This window comes from Podarcis muralis, chromosome 16 (genome assembly GCF_964188315.1).
Source record: "Podarcis muralis chromosome 16, rPodMur119.hap1.1, whole genome shotgun sequence".
NCBI lineage: Eukaryota > Metazoa > Chordata > Lepidosauria > Squamata > Lacertidae > Podarcis > Podarcis muralis.
The window spans coordinates 30,871,208-30,898,800 of NC_135670.1; the positions used below are offsets into that span (position 1 = coordinate 30,871,208).

The 27,593-nt window shown below is 45.2% G+C and overlaps 1 protein-coding gene across 4 annotated transcripts in view; it reads right to left on the minus strand.

Annotated features, from left to right (window-relative positions):
• Positions 1-25,926, minus strand: part of ARVCF (ARVCF delta catenin family member) — a 604,272-nt gene extending 578,346 nt beyond the window's left edge. For 2 of the 4 annotated variants that reach the window (XM_077920631.1, XM_077920630.1), the window contains exon 1: positions 25,642-25,926. The gene's annotated coding sequence lies outside the window, so the exon portion shown is untranslated. The remainder of the gene's footprint in view (positions 1-25,641) is intronic. The other 2 variants (XM_077920635.1, XM_077920636.1) reach the window with 1 other exon arrangement.
• Positions 25,927-27,593: the final 1,667 nt, after the last annotated feature.

Sequence of the window (27,593 nt, forward strand, 5' to 3'; positions counted from 1 at the left end):
AAGAAGAAGAAGAAGAAGAAGAAGGTGTTTCTAATCTTCATCATTGTGTGATCATTTCCAGTTTCTGGTTGAATGCCTCCCATACCCACCCCCACCCCCCAGAAAGGAAGCATTCTTTGATTTTGAGAAACCAGTCACAGAGAGAGAAAGAAACAGACTTAAAGAGTCCAGAGAAACAAAAAATATTTTGTCAGGATTCCTGCCCCAGTTAGCATCAAGTCCACTTCCTATCCATACTGAGGCCACAAAAACTAATTTGACACTGACAAAAGCAGAGGCCTTTCGAGGACAAAAGGGAGGGATTAAATAGTGTAAAAAAATAAAAAAAAGCTTTGCACAGCATTTTATCTGGGACATCGGCATTGTTAAATCTATTAAACGGAAAACAACTTTCAACTAAGCGGCTGCTGAAACATCCACGGACCACATTTTCAAAGTTTCCAAAAGCTGCAGGCGCCTGCAAACCGTCTGCGTTCAATCACATGCCGTAACTGCACATTTAAAGTGGATTAAAGGGCTCTGTCGCCCTAGCACAACAAACCAACACTTTTAAAACACACAAACACACTATGAAGGTGGGGGTCATACCTGTCAAGTGTCCCTTATTTGAAGGGACAGTCCCTTATTCCAGCGCCATGTCCCGCTGCTGTCCCTTATTGATGGATGTCCCTTAAATGTCCCTTAAAGGATGTCCCTTAAATTTCAAAGGAAGCAGCTCCTCTCCCTCCCTCCCTGCCGGCCAGGGAGGAGGGAGGCTCCAACTGTGTTGCTTGGCTGTGTTGCTCACCCAATAAGAAGTCTAAGAACGAGTGGGGGGGTGGAGCTTGCATGCCTTGTGTGTGGCTAGTTAATGCAAGCTGAGGGGGTTTTTGAATGCTGGACGCCATTTTGTTGCACGTGCTGCTGCAAACTTTGCAGTGCAAAGCCAGGCCAGGGAGCCATCTTAAGTTGAGGCTGCATAGGCCTTGTGGTGCATGTGATTCAGATTCTATTCAGTTGAACCTCTGGTTACAAAGTTGGTTGGACAGTGTTCTCGAAGCTACCAGCATGAGTTTGACCAGACTGCAAGACTACAGGAAGACTGGAGTGCCTGGAACAGGTGAGGCTGCAGGTCCCTTATTTTGCCTGCTGGTCCCTTATTTTCAAATCTGTAAGTTGACAACTATGGTGGGTTTTTTTTGCATTTTGGAAAGTGACAGCAAAATGCATTGAAATGTCTGGGGTGAACAAATGACTAATGGGAAGACATGCGGACGACTTAGGCCCCAAATGTCTAAGAGACCAGCTCCTTCCCCGCAAACCCTCTTGGGTGTTGAGATCAGCAGTGGAAGCCTTCTTGGCAGGTCTGCTGCCACCAGAAATTCAAGTGGTGCTGGACCAGGAGTGGGCATTCCCTGTGTCAGCCCCTAAACCATGGAATTCCCTCCCCATAGCGATGTGCCTGGCACCTTCCCTGTACAGCTTTCAGGTCCTCCTGAAAAGGCACCTGTTTAGCCTGGCCTTTGACACCTGAAACGTGTGTGTTTTGGAACCCACCCTATTCCTACAGCTGCAGGGTGGGTTTGATTTAAATCAAATCGATTTAAATCACTAGTCACTCAGGCTTGATTGAAAACTTCTTTTTTTTACAGAAAGGTATTCCTGCTGGTATAATCTTAATATTTACAACCAGTTGAAGGTTTCATTTTTGGAATAATAAATTTCCAGAGTAGTTTTTACAGTTATATCAGAAATTACTGATTTGGTTATACAGTGGTACCTCGGTTTACAAACTTAATCCGTTCCGGAAGTCTGTTCTTAAACTGAGGCATGCTTTCCCTAATGAGGCCTCGCACCACCAGTGCCCTTTCACTGTTCAACTTCCATTCTTAGACCAAGGTAAAGTTTGCAAACCAGGACACAACTTCCGGTTTTGCGGACTTCATAAACCGAATCGTTCGTAAACTGAACTGTTCTTAAAGCGAGGTACCACTGTACTATTAGAAATACATAGACAGATAATTATTAAATTATTGTGAGGTTTAATACTGTAAGTTAACTGTTTATATTTGGACAACTTTTCTGCTGTCCTTTATTGGAATGAGAAAAATAATCATTTCCGTAATAACAATTTAAACAATTTATTTAACTAAAACAGTAACATTATAGCATATGTATCCATGTTTGTTAACTGATGTGATTAAACATTTTTTAAAAAAAACTAAGACTGAGTTTCAGCACAAGTGAAAAACTTAAAACAAATCCTTATTTCCTCATGGCCTTTGGACTATAACGTAACTTAAATAGAAAATTATATTTAGAAAGATTATTTCCTCCAAAAGCATTTTATTTAAAACATCCAATTTAAATTTTTTAAAAAAATTCATTTAAATAAAAAAAAAAATCTGATTTAAATAAAAAAAATCTGATTTAATTAATTAATCATTTTTAAAAAATCATTGATTTTTATCCACCCTGTACAGCTGTGAGTTCATGGGATTGTGTATTTGGAAGGTACCCAAAGGCTTATCTAGTCTGTTCCACTTTCAAACAACTCTTACTGTCAGGAAAGCTCTTCCTAATGTTTAGTCGGAATCTCCTTTATTGTAATTTGAATCCACTGGTTCGGGTCCTACCCTCGGAGCCAGTGGAAAACAAGCTTGTTGCTTCTTCCATGTGACAGTCCTCCAGATATTTTGGTGCTCAAAGAATCAATACAGTTGGAAGGGACCCTGAGGATCATCTAGTCCAACCCTCTGCAATGGAGCAATATGCAGCTGTCCCTTACGGGGATCAAACTTGCAACCTTGGTGTTGCCAGCACCACGCTCCAACCAACTGAGCTATGGAAGTTTGGTTTAAAAAAATAAATAAACTAGCTCTAATTTCACTTTCAATACTCACTGTTCCTCTCACTGTTTTCAACGAGTCTCTCTTCCCCCAGTTTTCCAAATCATAATTTTGTCCTTTCCAATATTTTCTTGCTTCCGTTTTCATTGTCACCGGATTTCAGTGAACCAGTCTTCCCCAACCTGGTGCCCTCCAGATGTTATGGAATTTAATTATTTTTATTATTATAAAATTATTATTATAAAATAAAAATATTACAAAATTATGGATTTAATAGGGAATTAAGACTTAAGAGAGCTGAGTGGGGGGGTTCTCGTGTAATCTCACTGTATACAAGTTGTACAAGTGACAATGGTATACAGTGGTACCTCAGGTTAAGAACTTAATTGGTCCGTTCTTAACCTGAAACTGTTCTGAACCTGAAGCACCACTTTAGCTAATGGGGCGTCCCGCTGCCGCCGCACTGCCGGAGCACAATTTCTGTTCTCATCCTGAAGCAAAGTTCTTAACCCAAGATACTATTTCTGGGTTAGTGGAGTCTGTAACCTGAAGCGTATGTAACCCGAGGTACCACTGTATTTCAATTTCAATATTTCAGTTTCAGTTTAACCACCATTGGTCCCAGCCAGCTTGGTCAGTGATCAGGGTGATTAAAGTTATTGTCTGAAACATCTGGAGGGTACTACCTGTGGAAAAGGCTGTTTTAGACGATCTGATGACATTTGCAGAGCAAGCCCATCCATTTCTGCTCAGAAACAAGCCCTACAGAGCCCATCGGGATGCACTCCCAGGTGAGGGTGGATAAGATTTCAGACCAAAGCAACATGCCTCTGACAACGAGAAGCACCAAAGGGATAAACCTCTGCTTTGAAGCATGACCAAAGCCTCAATTTCAACTAGGAAGAAAGGCTGGTCTTCCCTGACCAGGTAGATTAGTGCCTGAAAAGGGAGAGACTCCAGTAAATCCTATACTTAAATTCTCTGCCTTTAACCAAGATGCTTGCTGTACTATGTTTATCTTCTGAAGCGGGGATGGGAAGCATTTTTTTCAGGCTGAGGGCCAAATTCTCTACTGTACAACCTTCTAGGGACCAGATGCCAGTGGTGGGTTGTGCCTAGGGTTGCCACCTGTCCTGTATAACACAGGATTGTCCCATATTTCAGTGTAAAATGCTACGTCCTGTATTGATTCAATACAGTTTGCCCTATACAGTGGTGCCCCGCAAGACGAATGCCTCGCAAGACGAAAAACTCGCTAGATGAAAGGGTTTTCCGTTTTTTGAGTCATTCCGCAAGACGAATTTCCCTATGGGCTTGCTTCGCAAGACGAAACGTCTTGCGAGTTCTTGCGAGTTTGTTTCCTTTTTCTTAAAGCCGCTAAGCCGTTAATAGCCGCTAAGCCGCTAATAGCCGTGCTTCGCAAGACGAAAAAACCGCAAGACGAAGAGACTTGCGGAACGGATTAATTTCGTCTTGCGAGGCACCACTGTATTTCCATTTTCCTGAATCTCTCTCTCTCCCTCCCTCCCCCATACCCTCCAATACTTGGAAGCCAAAATCATGGGCGCCATCTTGCCGGATGTTTTCTGTCAAGCTGTTTTTTGTCATGAGAGCATGGCGGCCATTTTGGTGATCACACGCAATTTCACCCTGCGCTTCTCCCCTCCCCCCAAAAATTGTTTTTTTTCACACACAGCACCCAGAAGAGGCACTGCGCGAAATCAAGCCCCGAAAAAGCACTTTTGTGGGGGCAGGGGAATTGAACCGCAAAATCGCAAGAGATCATGGCAACAACCAAAATGGCCGTTATGCTCTCGCAATAAAAAAAATGGGATGTCCCAGCCCAGGACACTTCTGGGGTATGCAATCCCCCACCCCAATCCAGGACCAGCGAAGGGCGTGGCCTGAGGAGAGGGGGCGTGGCCTGAAGAGAGTCCTGAGTGCCTGAGAGAGAGGCTGCAATTGACCCCTGGACATGAGGTTCCCCATCCCTGTTCAAAAGGAACATTACTGTTCTCTTTATTGTTCACAACTTTTCTCACAGCGGGACCCAAAATGACTTATGTTAAAATCGTTCAAGAATATCCAGTAAACATATAAAAGCACAGCAGGATTTACAGGTCCCACCTCCCAAGAGGAGGCCCAATGTCACCTAATGTCACCTAAGGGCCAAAATCCTAAATAAAGAAAAAAATATTAAAAATCAAAATGGCATCGAGGGAGATCATTCCACAAAGGGGGATAACACTGGAAAATCTCCTGATTTCACGTTGCCACCCTCTGAACCTCCCACGGAGGAGGCACACAGATTCAAGTCATTTCATGAGGAGAGGGGTGGTCCTTGAGGTACTGGGGTCCTGAGCTGCCTAAGGCTTTATAGGTCAAAAATAACACCTTGCATTGAGCCCCATGCCAGTTAAATGGTGCTACAAAAGAGCTAATTGAGCCAGAATATATTTCCTGGGACATGGGTGCACCAGGGATTCCCTTTAATAGAGATTGATTGATTGATTGATTGATTGATTGACTGATTGACTGATTGACTGACTGACTGATTGATTTATAATACAGTGGTGCCTCGCAAGACGAAATTAATTCGTTCCGCGAGTTTTTTCGTCTTGCGATTTTTTCGTCTTGCGAAGCACGGTTTCGGAAAAGTTTTGGAAAAGCTTCAAAAATCACCAAAGTCTTCAAAAACCTCAAAAAAGGCTACCACACCGCATGCTATGAGTTGCTCCTCGAAGTCAAGTCGCAACTGTATTAACGGTTTTAAGAAAAAGGAAACGAACTTGCAAGACGTTTCCGTCTTGCGAAGCAAGCCCATAGGGAAAAACGTCTTGCGAAGCAACTCAAAAAACCAAAAACCCTTTCGTCTTGCGAGTTTTCCGTCTTGCGAGGCATTCGTCTTGCGAGGTACCACTGTATTTCAGTCCCGCCTTTCCAAAAATCAGTGCTCAAGGCTGCGTACTAACACACAAACTAAGTGCATCCTAATACAGAAGTCTTAACGGGTCTGTGACCATATAACAAAATTTGGATTGTATTATATTAATGTAGCAGTCTTTAGAAAACCAATAAAATACAACATAGAGCATTTTTTTTAAAACACCCACCACCCAAGAAAACAAGGGAAATTGTCAGCATTTACTGGGAGAACTATAAAAACCAACTCACAAGAGAATTTTCAGTGTTCAGGTAGTACATAAGAGCTTGCTGGATCCGGCCAATGACCCATCTAGTCCAGCATCCTGTTCTCACAGTGGCCAACCAGATGCCTGTGCAAAGCATTGCTGCCTCCAAGCGCAGAGGCAGACCGTAGCCATCAGAGCTAGCAGCCATCAGTTGCCTTCCCTGCCGTGAATTTGTTTAATCCTCTTCTAGAGCCATCCAAGGTGATGGCTATCGGCGCCTCCTGAAGAAGCAAGTTCCATAATGTAACTATCCGCTGTGTGAAGAATTATTTCCTTTTGCCTGCATTCCAGCATTCAACTTCACTGCATGTCTGCAAGTTCAAGTGTTATGTATTCAGTGGTCTGGGTTTGCTTGTGCTTGAGTCTGGACCGGTGACAGCAACCTTTTTCAGCCGTGGGCCGGTCCACCGTCCCTCAGACCATGTGGTGGGCCGGACTATATTTTGAAAGGAAAAATAATGAATGAATTCCTATGCCCCACAAATAACCCAGAGATGCGTTTTAAATAAAAGCACACATTCACTCATGTAAAAACACCAGGCAGGCCCTACAAATAACCCAGAGATGCATTTCAAATAAAAGGACACATTCTACTCATGTAAAAACATGCTGACTCCCGGACCATCCGTGGGCCGAATTGAGAAGGCGTTTGGGCCGCATCTGGCCCCCGGGCCTTAGTTTGCCTACCCCTGGTCTGGACTAAGGATTCTAAGCCCCTGTGTTCTGATTCATTCAATACATGATATCCAATCACAGAACATTTCAGGATTTGGGCCTCTGCCACTGGCCCTTCAACTCTGAGTCATGATTCGCAGCTTGGGAGTTTAGACAGCCAATCACGTTGGGCGTGGGAGTGGCCCATGCCTTCAGAAATGTATATAAGTAGTTGATTTGCCCCTGTTGTCCAGTTCTGTCAGTTCAATAAAGGTTCTTGCTGTTATCGCTGTGTCTTGCCCCGTGGGAACCCACTTCAATGAGAGAGGGAGAAAAACTTCTTTTCTATTCATGCCATGCAGAATTTTCTAAACTATCTTGGCACCTCTAACTCACTGCTTTTCTAAGCTGAAAAGTCCAAAACACTACAACCTTCTTTCATAGGGCAGTTGCTCCAACCCCTTGATAATTTCGGTTGCCCTTTTCTTGACCTTCTCTAACTCTGCAATATCCTTTTCGAGGTGAGGCAGCCAGAACTGTAGACAGCACACAGAATCTTAAAATTATACACTGGCTACACACAGTAGAATTTGGAAATCAGATTTTATTTTAACGCCCTGACTCTTCCTACCGCCATGCCTCCCTTGATCTGGGTGTTCAATTTATTTAGATTTACAAAAGGCATCAATAGTGAGGAGGAATTAAAGAACCTTTTAATGAGGGTGAAAGAGGAGAGCGCAAAATATGGTCTGAAGCTCAACATCAAAAAAACGAAGATCATGGCCACTGGTCCCATCACCTCCTGGCAAATAGAGGGGGAAGAAATGGAGGCAGTGAGAGATTTTACTTTCTTGGGCTCCATGATCACTGCAGATGGTGACAGCAGCCACGAAATTAAAAGACGCCTGCTTCTTGGGAGAAAAGCAATGACAAACCTAGACAGCATCTTAAAAAGCAGAGACATCACCTTGCCGACAAAGGTCCGTATAGTTAAAGCTATGGTTTTCCCAGTTGTGATGTATGGAAGTGAGAGCTGGACCATAAAGGCGGCTGATCGCCGAAGAATTGATGCTTTTGAATTATGGTCCTGGAGAAGACTCTTGAGAGTCCCATGGACTGCAAGAAGATCAAACTGATCCATTCTTAAGGAAATCAGCGCCAAGTGCTCACTGGAAGGACGGATCCTGAAGCTGAGGCTCCAATACTTTGGCCACCTCATGAGAAGAGAAGACTCTCTGGAAAAGACCCTGATGTTGGGAAAGATGGAGGGCACAAGGAGAAGGGGACGACAGAGGACGAGATGGTTGGACAGTGTTCTTGAAGCTACCAGCATGAGTTTGACCAAACTGCGGGAGGCAGTGGAAGACAGGAGTGCCTGGCGTGCTCTGGTCCATGGGGTCACGAAGAGTCGGACACGACTAAACGACTAAACAACAACAACTCCCTGCTTCAGGTCCCAAGTTCTATCTATCCCCAGCAGCTCCAGGCAAGGCTGGGAGATACCCTTGTCTGAAATCCTGGAAAGCAGCTGCCAGTCAGTGTAGACAATACTAGGTGGACCAACAGTCTGACTCTCTATAAGGCAGCTTTCAGTGCGGCTCGGCTATACCTTGAGATGCCATCATCCTTCCTTAATATTTAAGAGACGCTGCTATCTGTCCAAAGTAAAACATTTCATCGTATAAATCAAAAGTAACAAAGCAATCTTTTTTGAGGGAGGGGGAGAAGAGGAGACATAATTTTGAGATCAATACCACCAAAAAAAATGCATTCCTGGTAGTGGTTATTATTCCGGCAGGCATGTTATTGATTATGGTTATAATAGTCTCAACCTCAGCCGCTGTCAATAACTCACTTCTTGTGTTGTCGCACTGTATTAAAGTAGAAGAGGAGTTTTTTCTAAAAAATGAAGTTATGCCACGATGACAGGACAGGAAGCAGAACGCTGCCAGTTTCAGGCAAGATTCATCTTCAATACTCCACTTGACATTACACTGAGAAAATAAAGTCAGATATTGTACTCATCCAGCCAGAGGGAAAGACTTACAACTGAAACACAGCGGAAAGCTTTTAAATTTATGACCCTTATCTACAGTAAAATTATTTTAACACCTCTCTGTGTGCATATTACTGACATACCGGCAGAATGTGGCACAGAACAAATCTATTCAATGACAATATATCAAGGATGGGTAGAGTCAGCCCACTTTCGCCTTCAAGGCCTAAAAAAATTTGGGCTCAATACATAGCAGTAAGATGGGCAAACTAGCTGCTGAGAGTGCGAATCTGGACCTCTGGTCCTCAGCTGATGGGACAGCACAGATGTAACTCAGGGATGGGGAATCTACGGTTCTCCAGATGTTGTTGCACTCCAAGCACAGCGAGTGTGGCCAACAACTGGACTTTGGGCCCAGATAGCACAGCCGACAGTAAAGGATGGCATACTGTCCAACCTTTTCATTTCAAAACTCAGGACATGCTCCCAGACGAGTCACGTGACCCAGGGTGAGGTGTCACATGGCACCCAAGATGGCCGCCATGATCGTGCACAGAGAAATGAGATGTTCCATTTTTCCCAGGACACTTGGCAGGTATGAGATGGTGGGAAGTGTAGCCCAGCGCATCTGGAGGACTGCGGGTCCCCCAACCTTTCGTAAAATAACATGCTCCCCTGTGTGGAAAAGCAACCAAATTCAAGATTCATCAGTATGGCTTTGATGACTTCATGGAACTTTATAGCATTGCTTGATATAGCGGCTTGGTTCACCTGCAAGGCTTCTAGTGTGCTTAGGATGTTGGAATCGCTTAGGGGGAATTGTTGTTGATATTGATTTTTGCATCTTTATTTTCAGATCTTATTATGATATAGGTGGACATTGTCTATAAGACTGAACTAGACTGAACGTAAGACTAGAAAAAGAGAGAAACTGAAATTGGCAGAACTGACCATCCCTAGGTCAACTTAGTAGACTCCAAACAGCCTAGGGCAGTGGTGGCCAAACTTGGCCCTCCAGCTGTTTTGGGACTACAACTCCCATCATCCTTACCTAACAGGACCAGTGGTCAGGGATGATGGGAATTGTAGTCCCAAAACAGCTGGAGGGCCAAGTTTGGCCACCACTGGCCTAGGATAAACCGAATCCGCTCCTCGACTCTCCCAGCCCTTCCAACCCAGTGTTCCATCAGTCTGAATGCTCAAAGAGCCTTTTCAAAACATCCCTAACTGAACACGCTCACCTGCGTGACAAGCCACCATTTATCCGGCAGCAGCAGACACCGCTGTTTAATCACGCTGCGTTTTAAGTCCACCCGCCATAACGATAATCTAATTATAATCTAGACGAGCTGTTTTAGTGCTGTCTAGGATGAGATTAATTCCGTGGACCCAACCTCAGTGATCAAAACAGCAAAATAAAATGGAAAGCCGGGGGGGGGGGAGAAATTGGCAGTGCGCGGGGGGAGCCAGGCACTTTATCACTGCATAACCTGGATGAAAACAGGTTTTGCTTAACTATAATGAGTAAAATGCAATGGAGGCGTGACAATGATATGCTCTCAAGTCATGTGTGACCAAAATTATACTGGCATAAGAGCTGACGAACAAAGTGTTAAAACAAATAATTCAGCGATTTGCCAGGGGGGCACTGGGTTTAGCTCACTTGTTCAACAACGAAACAAATGAAATTACAGCAGTATTATTGCAGCGATAAGAGAATGTATATTTCATTTTCCACACACACACACACACACACACACACACACACACACATCCCTTTCCCATACAAAGAACTGCTTTCATTGTGTCCTTATAGTGAAGAGAGAAAGAAGGAACGTGTTTTTGTACTCCCTGTAAACCTCATCAAACGGTTTCAAAATTAATCACCAGGACCTTACTACCCTTTTGCCAGACTAAACCCGGGGCTGCTTTTTGGCAAAGGATTATCCTTCATACTGGCCTTTTTCCCCCTCTCCCCCTTTCTCAAAAAAGGCATTCAATCTCTCCTAATTCGCTGCTGTGGTAAAACTGAATATAACATGGGAGATCTTTCCACAACCGAAAGGCTAGCTGAGCCTCCGTCCAATTAGGAGACTCACAATGGATTTGATCAGAAGTGTGTGTGCGCGCTTTGAACTACAAGCTCGCTCTCAACCGCTCCGCATCAGTTTTTCCCCCTATTAACCTCATGCTTAAAAATAGCTTAACAGATGCTCACTTCTTTTAAACAAAACTTTTTTTCTTTTTCTCTTTTTTTGCAATGCTCAGAGGCTAAAGTGTGGACAACATCTGCCTCCCTAATCAACCCGCACACAAACAGTTTTTTGCTGGAGTATTGAGAAAGCCAGATTTCATTTACACAGCTTTTCTATTTAAAAGGATTAGGGGGGGAAAGTCACGGAGATAAGTCCATTGACAAGCCATAAGCTGCAACAGTTACAAATGGAACTCTGGCCGTTGTTCGGAGGAAGGATAGCGAAATATCATCTTCGAAACCTGCTTGCGTGAGCTTGATGGGTGCAGGGAGAGGAAATCTGTGGCCATCCGTACATGGCTCCTCCCATTGTGATAGGAATTTTATGGTCTTAGATATATGGTAATGTTCATAAGTGTACCAACCAAGCACATACATAGATCAGCATAGGAAGGCCAACCTGGAACCATTTTGATTCCTAAACTGAGCAAATGTTTTCTCCGCAAGGTCAAACTGGAAAAGCCTCCCCATTGTCTTTTCCTTCACAAATCCTGTCTTAAGGATATGTCTGTGTTTGAATAGGGTAACTAAGTTAGTTCTTGGTATGAGCTTTCGTGTGCATGCACACTTCTTCAGATACACAGATACAAGTGTGCATGCACACGAAAGCTCATACCAAGAACTAACTTAGTTGGTCTTTAAGGTGCTACTGGAAGGATTTTTTTTTGTTTTGACTATGGCAGACCAACACGGCTACCTATCTGTAATTTGAATAGGGTGTGAGCCTGTGACCTGGCCCAGGAACTAAGTATTTATCACTACAAAAGAATGGCCAGGCTCCCCAGGCAATCCAGACAGGAGATAAACAACAACAGGAGAAAAACAACATTCAAATTTCTGTTTTAGACCAGATGTAGGTGTGATGTATCTGAGGGGTGGTCTTAGGTTACACCCCTCCTGTGATGTATGTATGATGTTTCTGGGGGTGGTCTTGATCTACAGGGTGGCAATTTCAAAAGTCTTTATAAGGCCTTGCATGCCATTTTTCTGGGTCCCTCCTCTCTCCTGCGGGTGAGGGGAGCACCCTGTTGCAACAGATCAATAAAGGCCAAGCCTACAGGCTTCCGTTTTGCTCCAAGTAATCCTGGTCGGTGTCTTTGTTTTTGTCCAAGGGAGCCCTCGGATTTTTCCGTTAACACCATCACTCCTGACCTTGGAGCACACTGCAAGAAATGATGGGCGCTGGCGCTCAGCAACATCTGGGGAGCAACAGGTTCTCCGGTGTTTTCCGCTTACCATACTCCAAGAGCATTCGAAGATGTTTGCAAGAGAAGAATAAGACCCCCCCCCCCCCAAATTTCTTCCTTTAAAAGAGGTAGATGGGAAAACACCATTTGAAAGCAAGTGTGGTGCGGTGTGGTTCTAGGCTGCTGAACCAGGACCTCGGAGACTAGGATTCAAATGCCCATTCTGCCATGATGAAGGTCACCAGGGTAACCTTGAGTCACCCCTCTCTATCTTAGCCCTTCACAGGATTGTTTCAAGGAAAAAGCAAGGGAGGGAGAGCCATGGACCCTGGGTTGTTTGGAGGAAAGGATATAAATGTGTGTCATAAATCAATGGCTTTGCCTTCAGGCACAGTATAGGGGGGCTGGTTGTGTCCCCCACTGCTCAGAAATATTCTAAGAACAGATAGCTCAGTCAGTAAAGCAGGAGACACTTAATCTCAAGGTTGTAGGTTCGAGCCCCATGTTGGGTAAAACATTTCTGCATTGTAGGAAGTTGGGCTAGATGACCCTTGTAGTCTCTTCCAACGCTACAATTCTAGATTTTATTATTCTCTTGTTGAACTTTATTATTCTTATTAATTATTATTATTATTATTATTATACCACCCATTATCAAAAGATCTCAGAGCGGTACAGTGGTGCCTCGCAAGACGAAATTAATCCGTTCCGTGAGTCTCTTCGTCTTGTAGTTTTTTCGTCTTGCGAAGCACGGCTATTAGCGGCTTAGCGGCTATTAACGGCTTAGCGGCTAAGCGGCTATTAACGGCTTAGCGGCTATTAACGGCTTAGCGGCTTAGCGGCTATTAATGGCTTAGCGGCTTTAAGAAAAAGGAAACAAACTCGCAAGAACTCGCAAGACATTTCGTCTTGCGAAGCAAGCCCATAGGGAAATTCGTCTTGCGGAACGACTCAAAAAACGGAAAACCCTTTCGTCTAGCGAGTTTTTCGTCTTGTGAGGCATTCGTCTTGCGGGGCACCACTGTATACCGGAAGAACAACACATTTTATGGAAAAAAATAATAAAAAGCATAATCATAATCAGCATAATTTAAAAAATAATTGTAATAACATTCCCGCCCCTCACAGCTTTAACAGGCCATATATTATTTAATGGCCAAAGGCCTAGGTACAGAGGAATGTTTTTGCCTGGTGCCTAAAGATACAGAATGAAAGCACCAGGTGAGTCTCTCTGGAGAGAGCATTCCACAGACAGGGAGCCACCACAGAAAAGGCCCAATCTCCTGTTGTCACCCTCCAAACCTCTCAGGGGTAGGGGACACAGAGAAGGGCCTCGGATGACAAACGCAGGGTCCAGGTCGGTTTGTATGATTGGAGGCGGTCCTTAAGGTATTGAGGTCCTGACCTTTAAAGAAGGAGGGGATACTAGCTGCATATGTAGTACTCATATGTTTGGTTCAATTAAGGAGCCTTAGGCTCTCCTGACTTTGCTGAATGGCAGCTGCCATCAGCCTAGGCAAGAATAGCCAAGAATTAGAGATCATTGGAATCACGATTCAGCAAGATCTAGAAGACCACAGGTTCCCCGTGCCTGATTTAAGAGATCCACACACATAAACATACAGAATCATAAAGCCACTGGTTTTCTCTCACACATGAGGGCAACAACCACTGGATGAGAATAATAACATTCAAAACAGCAAACAAAGCTGTTTTATATTGGGTCGGATTGTTTCACCCACCTAGCCTCCGGCAACCCAGTTGGTTCTCAGTACTGAGATTGAACTTGCAACCTTCTCCGTACAAAAATGGCCTCTATCACTAAGCTACAGTTCCTCCCCTCACCATGCCCATTGCGATTGGGGGTGTTTTGTACCCGCCCCATGACAGCAGTATGATTATATTACTACATTTTCTCCATACCAACTTCCCCACTGCCAAAACTCAAGATAATTATAATTTAATTACTAAGAGGGCTCGAAGATGCCTTCTTATTTTGAAATTGTAACCCATTCTAGTGGAGCCTGCAACAAAATGTTGCAGCATAGAGTGCTGCTGTTTCGGGAGTCAGCCATGGCCCCCGTTCTATTTCATCCCACCTCCACTCCAGTTTTTTTTCCCAGGGGGAGGGCTTTCCTCTCAACAGTTAGCCAGCATTCCAAGATCACTTCCTTAATCCCCCACGAAAAGTATTTTGATTTTCTGAAAACCGTGGTGTTCTCCGCTACCCATGACAGCAACAGAGAATGCTTGTGACACGCTTCCCAAGGATGAACATAGTCTGAGTTGGAATATAATTTATTCTCAGAGGCATGGAACATACCAAATTGTATTTCCTGTCATTGTTTCCTTTTCTGATGAGCTGAGAGCTTGCCCATCCAGACTCAGTCATCACCATAACTGCCTGGCATACCGTAGTATTAATTGTCACTATTTCTGATTATTCTCTGGCTCAGTTCAAACACAACAGTCAGCCAAATAAACCAAGAGTTGTGCCCACTTGTTCCAATTTCTGCTCTCTTCTTTGTGTGGGAATTCAATTATTTCCAGGTTTTTTAAAGCACTAGAAACCTGGTATGACACCACCGCCAGATCTTAGTTCAACATCTTCATTACTAAGCAAAGCAAATCAGAGTTTCTTGGTTTAACTAAGGTTTAGCAAAAACCCTGAAGTCTTAAAGGGAAGGGAGGCTGCCATGTTCATAGAATCATAGAGTTGGAATAGACCACAAGGGCAATCGAGTCCAACCCCCTGCCAAGCAGGAAACAGGAAATAATGTTCACAGCACTTATTTTCTCTCTAATAAACTAGGGTTGTTACAACTGAACCAGGCCTCATAAGTTTTGCAATCAATGATTGTAGATCTGAGCTGCAATATCCAAGGATGTGCACACAACAGTTTCCCCCTTAATTATCAAGTTGGTACAAATTAACTAATTATCAGCTTGGTACAAATATGCTTGCATTATGCACCAGTAAATATTAAAGGTAAAGGGACCATTAGGTCCAGTCGTGGCCGACTCTGGGGTTGCGGCACTCATCTCGCTTTACTGGCCGAGGGAGCCGGCGTACAGCTTCCGGGTCATGTGGCCAGCATGACTAAGCCACTTCTGGCGAACCAGAGCAGCACACGGAAACACCATTTGCCTTCCCGCCAGAGCGGTACCTATTTAACTACTTGCACTTTTGGGTGTGCTTTCAAACTGCTAGGTTGGCAGGAGCAGGGACCGAGCAACGGGAGCTCACCCCATCGCGGGGATTCGAACCGCCAACCTTCTGATCGGCAAGCCCTAGGCTCTGTGGTTTAGACCACAGTGCCACCCATGTCCCTCCATAAATATTAGACCTCATCTCTCTCCCCGAACCCCCCGCTTGTGTGGTGAAATGAGCAACCTCTGACAAGTTTTGCTACAGCTTTGCCTGTACACAGCACTGATTGGCCAACAGTTGCAGCCCGCCCTCCCTCATCCCCAGAGCGGATTACAGCAACAAGATTATGCTTTTTAAAAAAGTTGCGGCATGAATGTTCATGAGTTTTATCTGCTCATTTGGCATCTTATTTTTATATTACATTTTATTACATATTTAAAAGCATAACCCACTTTGTAGCATGTCATAGAAGGGAGGATTATAGCCAATCACCTGCAGAACCATTTCACCTCATGCTCAGTCCTGGAAGCGAATAAGTACTCAAGTCAATAACATGGTGGGTATATTTCTATTTCTTATTTATCTCCTGTTACAGCAGGCCCACCACTCCCACATCAGCCACAGTTCCCAATAGCAAAAACAAAATGTTTACACACACACACACACACACAGAGGGGGGGGGGAGAAAGAAAGAAAGAAAGAAAGAAAGAAAGAAAGAAAGAAAGATGGATGAGGTGCTTATGCGGAAGGAAATGAACATTTGAAAAAGCTACAGAGAAAGGTAGGAAGTGACAAGGAAAGTAAGTAAGATTCAAAAGAGGGTAAACATACAAGGTGTGACTGGAAAGTTTGGTGAATGGTCACAGAAATCGGACAGCAATAAATATTTGGACATACAATCAGCATCAGAAACCCACGAAATGCTCACAGTTGTGTACAGAGATGAAGCTGTAACTCAAACGACAGCGTATGAGTGGTTTAAGCATTTCCGTGAAGGATGGCAAACCATCGAAGATGACCCTCGTCTGGTAGACCGTTGACGAGCAGAACGGCGGCAAACGTCAACAGAGTTTGTGAGTTATTGCTGCGGGATCGGCATTTGTCCATCTGAATGATGGCGGAAGAATTGGATATTCCATGTGAAATACTTTCTGAGGTTACTGAGCTGCCCTGCCCTCCATATTCTCCCAATCTGACCCCACTGGATTTCTTTTTTTCTCCCAAAAACTGAACTCTGCACTGAAAGGGCACAGATTTTCCAACATTTCACACATCCAAGCTGCTGTGACGAGGGAACTGAAAGCAGTACAAAAAGAGGACTTCTCCAGAAGCTTCCAACAGTTCTACGAACACTGTCAATAGTGGATTGTATCAGAGGGGGCCTACTTTGAAGGCCTGTGAGGTATGTATGTTCGAATATTTCTCGCTGTCCGATTTCTGTGACCATTCACCGAACTTTCTGGTCACCCCTTGTAGAAGGCAGACTTGAACAAGGCATTCATCTTCGTAGAAAGAAAAAGTCTAGATCCACCGCTGGAGACTTTACTGGCACTTCCAGCCTAAAACTGAACTGGTTCTCCCGCCATGTCAAGACAGGCTCTGTTGCAGGATTGACGGTCAAGAGGGGGAGGAAGCCACGGTTTTGTTATCATATTTGACTCCGCGTTTGATCTGGCAGAACCCCCTGAAAAGATTGATATCGGAGCAACAGGGCTGAGAAAGCTAATGAGCAGACGCTGAGACTGTATTTTATGGAAATTTCGAAATGGCGTCTGCCGTCTGAATACGACTTTTGGATTAATGTGAAAATCCACACAGGACTATAACAACGTTCGTTTCAACTTACTTGTGGAGACTTTCAGAGGTTAAAAAGAAAGGAAAAAAATACGATAACAAGAAAATTGAAAGATGATTTGTAAAGGAAAACAACAAAGAAATGAATGGACAGAACTGTGAACATCAAAGCAGCAGAAATAAGAGATGATTGGACCCTTTCTGAGCTCGAAGCATGGGTACCCCCAACAAAAATTTAAAATTCGGTTTTGTAATTTGGTACTAATGTGATTTGATTGGTTTGTTAATAAAAATTATTTTTTTAAAAAAACTGAACTGGTTCTCCCATTCTAACTTCTATTCAAGGTATAGAGAGTTTTCATGAGAGAAATGCAGGGGCCAGAACCACAAACCTCCGCCCTCACTGAAAATCATAGCTAACAGAGGCTTTCGATTTTTACTCGAAGTTCAGGCCTTGCATCGCTTCCTTCTCTCTAGGGTTAAATTTGCAAAGAAGAATAAATTAGTCCTCAAGGACAGAAAAAGATTTTTGTTAAGTCTGCATTTTTAAGCAGACTTTTTAATCTAATTCGCATCTCCTGGACCAGTTCACAATTGGAATGTAATTATCTTTCCAATTCTGCATGACACAGCCCTTGGCTCATGGAAAGAAAAAAGCCGTTGTAGCCCAATGCATCGACAAACATTATTTTAGGAATAAAATGTTTTAGAAATATGTACAGCGGGATATTTAAATACGTATTCTAACAATTTTTTCATACTGGCTTTTAAAGTCACAGATTAATGTGCTAATGAGGCTCAACAGACATCTGCATCTGTGAAATTGCTATGGATACTAATCTATCCATCCTTTGGTCCACTTTGAATTCCTGTTTTGAAAGAAAAGCAGGGCGCAATATAAATAATGCAAACTTGCAAGTTTATATATTTTTTTCAGGTACTGATAACTCTCAGCAGTCGGTGTCAAGCATAGGTGAAATAGAATTGACAGTGCAGGTGAGAGAGAAATTAGGCAAAAGATAGTGCTTTGTTGAATCCTAGGGGCAAAGAAGTCTCTGAATACCCGTTGCAAATGGGGAGAGTGATGTTATACAGTGATACCTCAGGTTACATACGCTTCAGGTTACAGACTCCACTAACCCAGAAATAGTGCTTCAGCTTAAGAACTTTGCTTCAGGATGAGAACAGAAATCGTGCTCCAGCGGCACGGCGGCAGCAGGAGGCCCCATTAGCTAAAGTGGTGCTTCAGGTTAAGAACAGTTTCACGTTAAGAACAGACCTCCAGAATGAATTGAATACTTAACCTGAGGTACCACTGTATTCAGGTCCTGCTTGCAAGATTCCCATATGCTTCCAGTTGGCCACTGTGAAAACAGGGTGCTGGACTAGAAGGGACGTGGGGCTGATCCCACCCGCTGCCTTTGGAAGCCTTGCAAGTTGCTGCAGGAGACTGTCAGCAAACATTACATGACAGGTGTTCCTGGGGCCAAGGTGAAATTATGCAGCTGCCTCGCTATTTCTCTTGTTGCCAGGAGGTGTGATGCTATAATGTAGCCTTGTTATATTTATGGCACCAAAATGTTGTTTTTTCTTTCATTGCTGTATTTGATATTATGTTCATCACATTGTTACAAAATTGCCCTTGCAACGACAGGTTTTGAGGTGTTCTCCTTTTTTCTGTTGTTGTTCTAGGCCGCTTTGAGCAGGGAATCTTTTTCTTGGAAAGGTAGCACAGTCATACCTCAGAAGTCGAACGGAATCCGTTCCGGAAGTCCGTTCGACTTCCGAAACATTCGGAAACCAAAGTGCGGCTTCTGATTGGCTGCAGGGAGCTCCTGCAGCCAATCAGAAGCCAAGGAAGCTCTGTCAGACGTTTGGCTTCCAAAAATAGTTCGCAAACCAGAATACTCACCTCCAGGTTTGCGGCGTTTGGGAGCCAAAACGTTTGAGAACTAAGCTGTTCGAAAACCAAGGTACACCTATATACAAATAAAATGATGATGATGATGATGATCCAGCAGAGCTCTTATTGGGTTCTTATAAAACCCTACACTCCATGTGACATGTTATATGCAATTTTGGGGGATGGGAATGGTCACTTCCACATCAGGACACCAGATAATGATAGCCTGGAAGACAGCCCATATAGTAAAACTAACTAATAATGCACAGGCGAGCGAAAGCAGGCAACTTGAGGGTGCATTCAGTGAAAACCTGGAGCAGGTGGGTCATGTATTTGTGTTACCGGTAAGTGGCGTCAGGGAAGAAATTTGATTTGAATAACTTTTCAGTGATTCGGTTCACATTCAGTCAACTTAAGCTATTCACACTTTCTGAAACAATACACAAACCAAACACAGCTCAGGCATCTGAGTAGTGGAAGCTGGTGCATTAAGGCAAATCGGACACTGCCCTACCAACCTCAGTCTGTCCTCAAGCAGCCCCCACTTGCCTCATTTTTACTCACAACCATCCCAGAGAGTTGGTCCTGGCTATCAGTTTCCTCTCCTTAGCCTTAGTGTTGCCCTTGTAGGACTCAGAAGAGAGGAAGAAGGGGACAAGGTCAGAATTAGGTGGCTCTGAAGGGACCGGGTGGCGCTGTGGATTAAACCACAGAGCCTAGGACTTGCCGATCAGAAGGTCAGTGCTTCGAATCCCCGTGACGGGGTGAGCTCCTGTTGCTCTGTCCCAACTCCTGCCAACGTAGCAGTTTGAAAGCACGTCGAAGTACAAGTAGATAAATAGGTACCGCTCTGGCGGGAAGGTAAACGGCGTTTCCGTGCGCTGCTCTGGTTCACCAGAAGCGGCTTAGTCATGCTGGCCACACGACCCGGAAGCTGTACGCCGGCACCCTCGGCCAATAAAGCGAGATGAGCGCCGCAACCCCAGAGTCGGTCACGACTGGACCTAATGGTCAGGGGTCCCGTTACCTTTTTACCTGGCTGTGTAGCACCACCTGCTCTTTGGGCTCCCTGCCTACTGCCCCAACCGCCCCAATGATCATCAGCAGCTGCTGGATTTGGGGCTCATGCAGGGCTATCCCAAGATATGTTGGTGCCTAAGGCAAAGATATGTTGGTGCCTAAGGGGACGCAGGTGGCGCTGTGGGTAAAAGCCTCAGCGCCTAGGGCTTGCCGATCGAAAGGTCGGTGGTTCGAATCCCCGCGGCGGGGTGCGCTCCCGTTGCTCGGTCCCAGCGCCTGCCAACCTAGCAGTTCGAAAGCACCCCCGGGTGCAAGTAGATAAATAGGGACCGCTCTGGTGGGAAGGTAAACGGCGTTTCCGTGTGCTGCGCTGGCTTGCCAGATGCAGCTTTGTCACGCTGGCCACGTGACCCGGAAGTGTCTGCGGACAGCGCTGGCTCCCGGCCTCTTGAGTGAGATGGGCGCACAACCCTAGAGTCTGTCAAGACTGGCCCGTACAGGCAGGGGTACCTTTACCTTTTTTAAGGCAAAGAACCAAGATGGCGCCCCTCCTCATTCCATGTGTAGAAGCTGAATCTGACTTCAACACTAGTGAATGGAACAGCATCCTGCACAACACCCAAGGCAGCAAGCCAGATTAGGGAGCTTAGTAAAGGCTAAGAGGCAACAGAAAGAAATGGCTGGTGGGAGGGGCCTCAGAAAGGAACAACCTGGGGGACTCAAGTAAATAGAAAACTAGACAGAGGGGGGGGCAGTAACTGATTGCAAAAGAGATTACAATAACCAATGGCCTAAGTGTTATCACACTACACTTCAGTTCAAAAGGGAGAAACAAACCCCAGGTTTTTTTCCCTCCATAGCTATAAAAGGGATTTCTTTACAGCATCCATGTCAATGATTTATACCCACACAATAAAATATTAAGAGCAGCATATTATAGATCCGATGTTACAACAGCTCTAACGAGTTTCCTGATAGATTTTTTTCCCCTCATTTCCGAAGTTATATATACCCTCCAGAGGCATTTGCAATGCTCTTGCAAATTGCACTGAAGAAAATAAGATGCGCCAGCTCAGATTCCCATAACTGTGATATGTCTGCATACACATGATGGCCTAGATAAATGTCAAGAGGTGTATTATTGTTTTTTTAAGTAGAGTTATGACAGAGTATGTAGCTCTCACCAACACGCAAAAGGGAAGAATCTGGTGCTGATACAAAGCTATTCTGTGTGTGTGCACTGACATAGAGACAGCAGCACCGCATTTTGCTAACTTTGTGCCAGTCCTTCCAACAAAGAGCCAAATGCATTTTTAGAAACCTTTGCAAGGGAATCCCAAACGACCAAATGGAAGCCAACAGCAGCCACTACTTTTGGCTCAATAACAGAACTAGTTATTGATATTACCAACAACTACTGGGAGAGAAAAGGGACGCGGGTGGTGCTGTGGGTAAAAGCCTCAGCGCCTAGGGCTTGCCGATCGAAAGGTCGGCGGTTCGAATCCCCGCAGCGGGGTGCGTTCCCGTTGCTCGGTCCCAGCGCCTGCCAACCTAGCAGTTCGAAAGCACCCCCGGGTGCAAGTAGATAAATAGGGACCGCTTACTGGTGGGAAGGTAAACGGCGTTTCCGTGTGCTGCGCTGGCTCGCCAGATGCAGCTTTGTCACGCTGGCCACGTGACCCGGAAGTGTCTCCGGACAGCGCTGGCCCCCGGCCTCTTGAGTGAGATGGGCGCACAACCCTAGAGTCTGTCAAGACTGGCCCGTACGGGCAGGGGTACCTTTACCTTTTTTACTGGGAGAGAAACCCAATTTTTTGTTTGATAAAGGAACACACTGATAATAAATTCACCAGTATCCAGTAAATGCGGCTGTGCTTGCTATTTTCTGGTGCTGGCCCAAAATAGAAGTATTTTGGAAAATGAGATAAAACTAACAACAGGATATTGATTTGCTAATACAGTGGTACCTTGGGTTAAGTACTTTAATTCGTTCCAGACTTCCGTTCTTAACCTGAAACTGTTCTTAACCTGAAGCACCACTTTAGCTAATGGGGCCTCCTGCTGCTGCCACGCCGCCGGAGCACAATTTCTGTTCTCATCCTGAAGCAATGTTCTTAACCCGAGGTACTATTTCTGGGTTAGCAGAGTCTGTAACCTGAAGCGTCTATAACCTGAAGCGTATGTAACCTGAGGTACCACTGTAGATCCATTGGTCCCACTCTTTGCATATGTAAGGATATGTCCGCCTTACCAGTAGATATGAAACTGGTAAAATACTTGCTGGCAACTGCCTATATAGCAACTTGTGTATATATATTTTTAATCGACTAGTAACAGACCGGGAGATAGCCCATATAGTAAAGCCAACTAAGAATGCACAGGTGAGAGAAGGCAGGCAACTTGACAAGGCATTTATTGAAGACATGGAACAGGTGGGTCTTGAATTGGTGTTAACAAGTAGGGTTGGGGGGAGGAATCTGACTCAGATCACTTTTCAGTGATTCAGTTCACATTCCATCAACTTAAGTACAGTAGTACCTTGGGTTACAAACACTTCAGGTTACAGACTCCGCTAACCCGGAAGTAGTACCTCGGGTTAAGAACTTTGCCCCAGGATGAGAACAGAAATTGCACGCTGGCGGCACAGCGGCAGCGGGAGGCCCCATTAGCTAAAGTGGTGCCTCGGGTTAAGAGCGGTTTCAGATTAAGAACGGAGCTCCGGAACAAATTAAGTTTGTAACCAGAGGTACTACTATAATTGACACCTTCCAAAATGATACACGAAGCAAACACAGCCTAAGCTTTCCCTCCCTATGAACCACTTGAAAATTGCTGATGGTCTTGGCAAACCACTTAAAATTTTTATGGCCTGTTGTAGCAGTTGTAATGCACTGTGCTAGATGCTGCACGGTTTTTATTTCTTATATTTTATTGTATATTGCAAATTGCAACGCCGTAGATTCCAGATTGCAATGCATCAGAAACAGAAGAAGCAATACACATGCAATTAAGAAACCAATTATGGATATTTAATACGGGCATGCCGGTGACCACCACAATTTTGGAACCCCTGCATTATCAAGGTAACCTTCAGCAGTCAACCGATTCCATGAGCCAAGTGGCGGCAAAGCTCTGGCTTGGGGACCAACTGTGCAATATGGCAGCCCATTCTTAAATTCAAGACACTGAACAGGGGCGCTGGCCTGAGGAGTGAGGCATGCTGGGAAATCACACCTCCTTGTGGGCCAAATGCAGTATTCCAGGCCTCTCACTGTAGCCCTTGGGACTCTCCCCAGGCCACATCTCCTCTCCCAAGCTCTGCTCCATTACCCTTGACTGCTTTTGCCTGGCTGGAATGTTTCCTTGAACTCAGATTAGGGAGGGGGGAGAAATAGGATTAAATTTGCATTTAAAGGCCAACCCACCTAATTCGCACTTGCCGAAACAATTAGCAAACAGAAACAAAGCAGTCTTTTGAGAAACCCACACTTCTGCCAGTTTCGCAAGGCGGCTCTCCAAAGCCAAGCGATAGGCACAAAAATGTGCATTAATGTGCATAAAATTGCATGCTTTTGTGAAACATGCACAGGTGCATTAAATATGAGGAAATTGCTTTGAAAGAAAAGAAAAGTGTGCATTAGGAGAAATTTGCACCAAACTGCGGGTGAATTTTCATGAGGACTTTCCCTTTATTTAAAAATAAATAAATCACAAACTTATATGGAAATATGGAGAACTAAATTGAAGAGGCAAAAACTGAGAAACTGAAACTGACAGATTCACCCATCCCTAGTAACTAGCCTCAAGTAATTGTCCAACCAAATATATTACATAGGAAACAGATTTTTAAAAAAACAAAAAACAGCAGCTGGTATATTTATATTGGTTTGGTTTCCATGCTGTTGATTATGTGTGTGTGTGTGTGTGTGTTTTTCATATGAAAAAATAATTTAATCAAAGAAAAGAACAAAAGGGGGGGTGGGGAATCACCAATATCTTCCAAGCCAGGATGCTTGAAAGAACATGAACTCTCTTGCATTCTTAAACCTTACTTAGCCAGTTTGTTTGAGGAAGAAACAAGCAAACAATTTGCCTAATGAAGTACATCATTTAAACATTTCATACATTTACGGAAACAGCGAGTGGAGGACAAACACCCAGCAATGCCCTGGCTCACAGCACAGACCTGCTTTCATCTAAGAAGGAACCAATCTTCCTAGTTTGCAAGTACCTGCTACCCTGCCATATGCTGTTTTAGATATACTTTTTATACACACACACACACACACACACACACACACACACACACACACACAAAGAGCTTGGTACAGCAACACTGCTTCCCCCCTTGATTTGTGTGCCCTTGAGGGTTGTGTGGGAAAGCAAACGCTCAGCTTCGCCGTTCCTACAATTTTGTAAGTTTTAGGAGTATCCATTCCAATCTCTCTGGAAACTCAAACTTGGCAACCCGCTTAAAGCCGAGACTGCAGCATGTCATCTTGGCTAAGATACAATCAGCAGATGTCAATATTCTGTCACTTGGGACTAGAACTCTCTCTCTTTAAAACGGCACAGCAATAAACCTTATCCTCGCTCCCTGGAAGAAAATACATATTTATCTGCAAGCAAGTCGCTGCTTTGACATATATAAGTGGCGCCTGGAAATATCTCAAAAGCAGGGGGAGGGGCAACGGGGGGGGAGAGACTATGAGAGGCTCTGCAGTGTGAAGGGGAAAGGGGGGGGTGGCACCCACTGCGATGCTACCCAAAGCAGCTAAAAGGAATGTGCAACCCTGCACTCCTGTAGGCATGCTTACTCAGAAGTAAACCCCACTGTGCTCGGTGGGGCTTCCTCCCAGGGAAGCCTGCCCAGGGCTGCAGCTTTCTCCCCAGAGAATTAGCACATTGCAGACAGCCAAGTCTATTTATCCAATTTCATCACCATGGTGGCACTGATTTTGAAAAGGGAGGAGGAGGAGGAGGAAGAAGCAGGAGTTCTCTCAAGTTCTTTGCAGCCCCAGGAAAGAATTCTTCAGGCAACAGAGGAAAGTTTAAGGGGCAAGCTAGTTTTTTTTTTGGGGGGGGGGACATAGGGTGCACAATCTACCTATTGGGGAGGGAAAGGGCAGCGTGGTTTAAGCCCTGGATATGGACTGTTCACAATGCAAACCACGCAGAAGGGGGAGGTGGAGGCGCCGATTTCCTACCCTGACCAGAGCAAAGGCTTCCTTTTGCAATGCAGCGTTCCCACACGGCACAATGCCGGTTTGTTTAGCCTTTTTTGCATATGCGGTTTTTTTCTTCCTTTAACCCATTCCCATAGCAATCCAGCACACGCGCTGCTCCCCCACCGCTCCGAAACAATGAGCGAGCACACGAAACGTGGGCGATTATCCTTAATATGATTAGCTTCTCTTTCCCCCCCCCCTCCAAAAAAAAAACCAACCACCCTTCCACATGGGGGAGGGGGAGGCGCCTACGAAGCCGCAACCTTTGTGGGCAAAACAAAGGTTAGCGTGGAAAGGAGGGCGGGGGGGGGGGTTGTAAGGTGCGCTCTCTCTTTGCACGAGATCGGATACACACACACCCCCACTCCACCCCCCAAAAAGATGCGTGCTCGTGGTCTCCCTCCATCAGCACCCCAGTGACCCAGATCAGCTCACCATCTCGCCGCCTTCTGCTGCGTCTCCGCCTTCAGCTTGAGGATGATCATAGTCATGGGAGAGATTCCTCCTCGCTTCACACGATCGCAGAGGAGGCGGGCTGGGAGGGAGGAAGGGGGAGGAGCCGCCTTCAAATCAAATACTCAGCAATTGATCAGCAGAGCAAGAAGGTCAAAGCTTCACACGCGCGCGCACGGCATCTCGCTCTCCGGCTTTGCGCCCTCGCTCTTGCCGGAGCTGCCAAGCGTGCCCGCAAAGGTGCCTCCTCCCTTTGCAGATTTCTCTCGCCTGGCTTTAGAGGAGGAGGAGGAGGAAGAAAACAGACACACAACACGCGCAGGAGGTGCATCAGGGACGAGCCGAATTGCCTCCCGTTCCCAGCTGCCCTCTCCCGGCCCTGCAAAAGCTTTCCTCGTCTCGCCCAGCAGCCTGGGCGCATCGGAGTCACACGCAATTGCCTCGCTGCCCGCAGAGGGAGCAAAATGGGAACACGCCGACGACCCCACGAGCAGGGCGGAGAGGGAGGGAAAGTCTGGATCTCTTCTCCAAAAATAATTTTAATAGGCCACCACGCACAGATCTTCATTATATTAAGGGGGGAGGTTTGAATTATTATTTTTTTCCAAAAGCCTGAACTGCCATTCCCTGTACATTTTAGGGCGAAGGTGGCCGGGGCCTTACTTGCAAGGCCACGTGCTTAGGATCGGGGATGCACCAGATCCTACTTTTCGTCCTCCCGACTTTTTTCTCCCCCCTCCCCCACTCGCCACAAACAAAAAGATCCCCTCCCCACAATAAAAAGGTTTTTTATTATTATTATCATCATCATCATCATCATTATATTATTATTATTATTATTATTATTATTATTATTATTATTATTATTATTTTGTTGATATTCCGGCTTTCCTCCAAGGAAGGAGCTGGAGGTGGTGTCCATGGTTCTCCTCCCGCCCCCCTGTTCATTTTACCCTCACACAACAACCCTGTGAGGTTGGTTAGGCTAAGAAACTGCCCGGCCCAAGGTCACCCAATGAGCTTCGTGGCTTGGAGGGGGCGATTTGAACCCTGGTGCCAGGCTCTCCACGACTGCAACACCACACCGAAAAGGCTTTGTTTTCAAACTGGGTACAATTTGAAACTAGTTTGGCTTTAAACCAGTTGCAATCCCCTGAACGCTTACCTGGGAGTAAGCCCCAATGAGCACGAGTCAACGTGCTATAGCTAGATAAATATTCTGCCAAGCAATGCTTTTTTATTTCATTTCCTTCTTCCCTCGTTCCCTGCCCCGGTCTGATCCCAGCAAATTTCTATTTGTTCCAATGGACTTAAAGTTAAGGTCCAGTCACGGACGACTCTGGTTGCGGCGCTCATCTCGCTTTATTGGATGAGGGAGCTGGCATACAGCTTCTGGGTCATGTGGCCAGCATGACTAAGCCACTTCTGGAGAACCAGATCAGTGCATGGAAATGCCATTTACCTTCCCGCCGGAGCAGTACCTATTTATCTACAGTGGTCTAAACCACTGAGCCTAGGGCTTGCCAGTCGGAAGCTCTGCAGTTTGAATCCCCGTGACGGGGTGAGCTCCTGTTGCTCTGTCCCAACCCTGCCAACCTAGCAGTTTGAAAGCACGCCAGTGCAAGTAGATAAATAGGTACCGCTCTGGTGGGAAGGTAAACAGCGTTTCCGTACACTGATCTGGTTTCGCCAGAAGCGGCTTAGTCATGCTCGCCACATGACCCAGAAAAACTGTCTGTGGACAAACATCGGCTCCCTCTGCCAGTAAAGTGAGATGAGCGCCGCAACCCCAGAGTCATTTGTGACCTGACTTAACTGTCAGGGGTCCTTTACCTTTAGCTTTTTACATTCTGCATGTGCAAATGGCTTTAGATACCTATTAGGTCCATAAATAGGACACGGGTGGCGCTGTGGGTAAAACCTCAGCGCCTAGG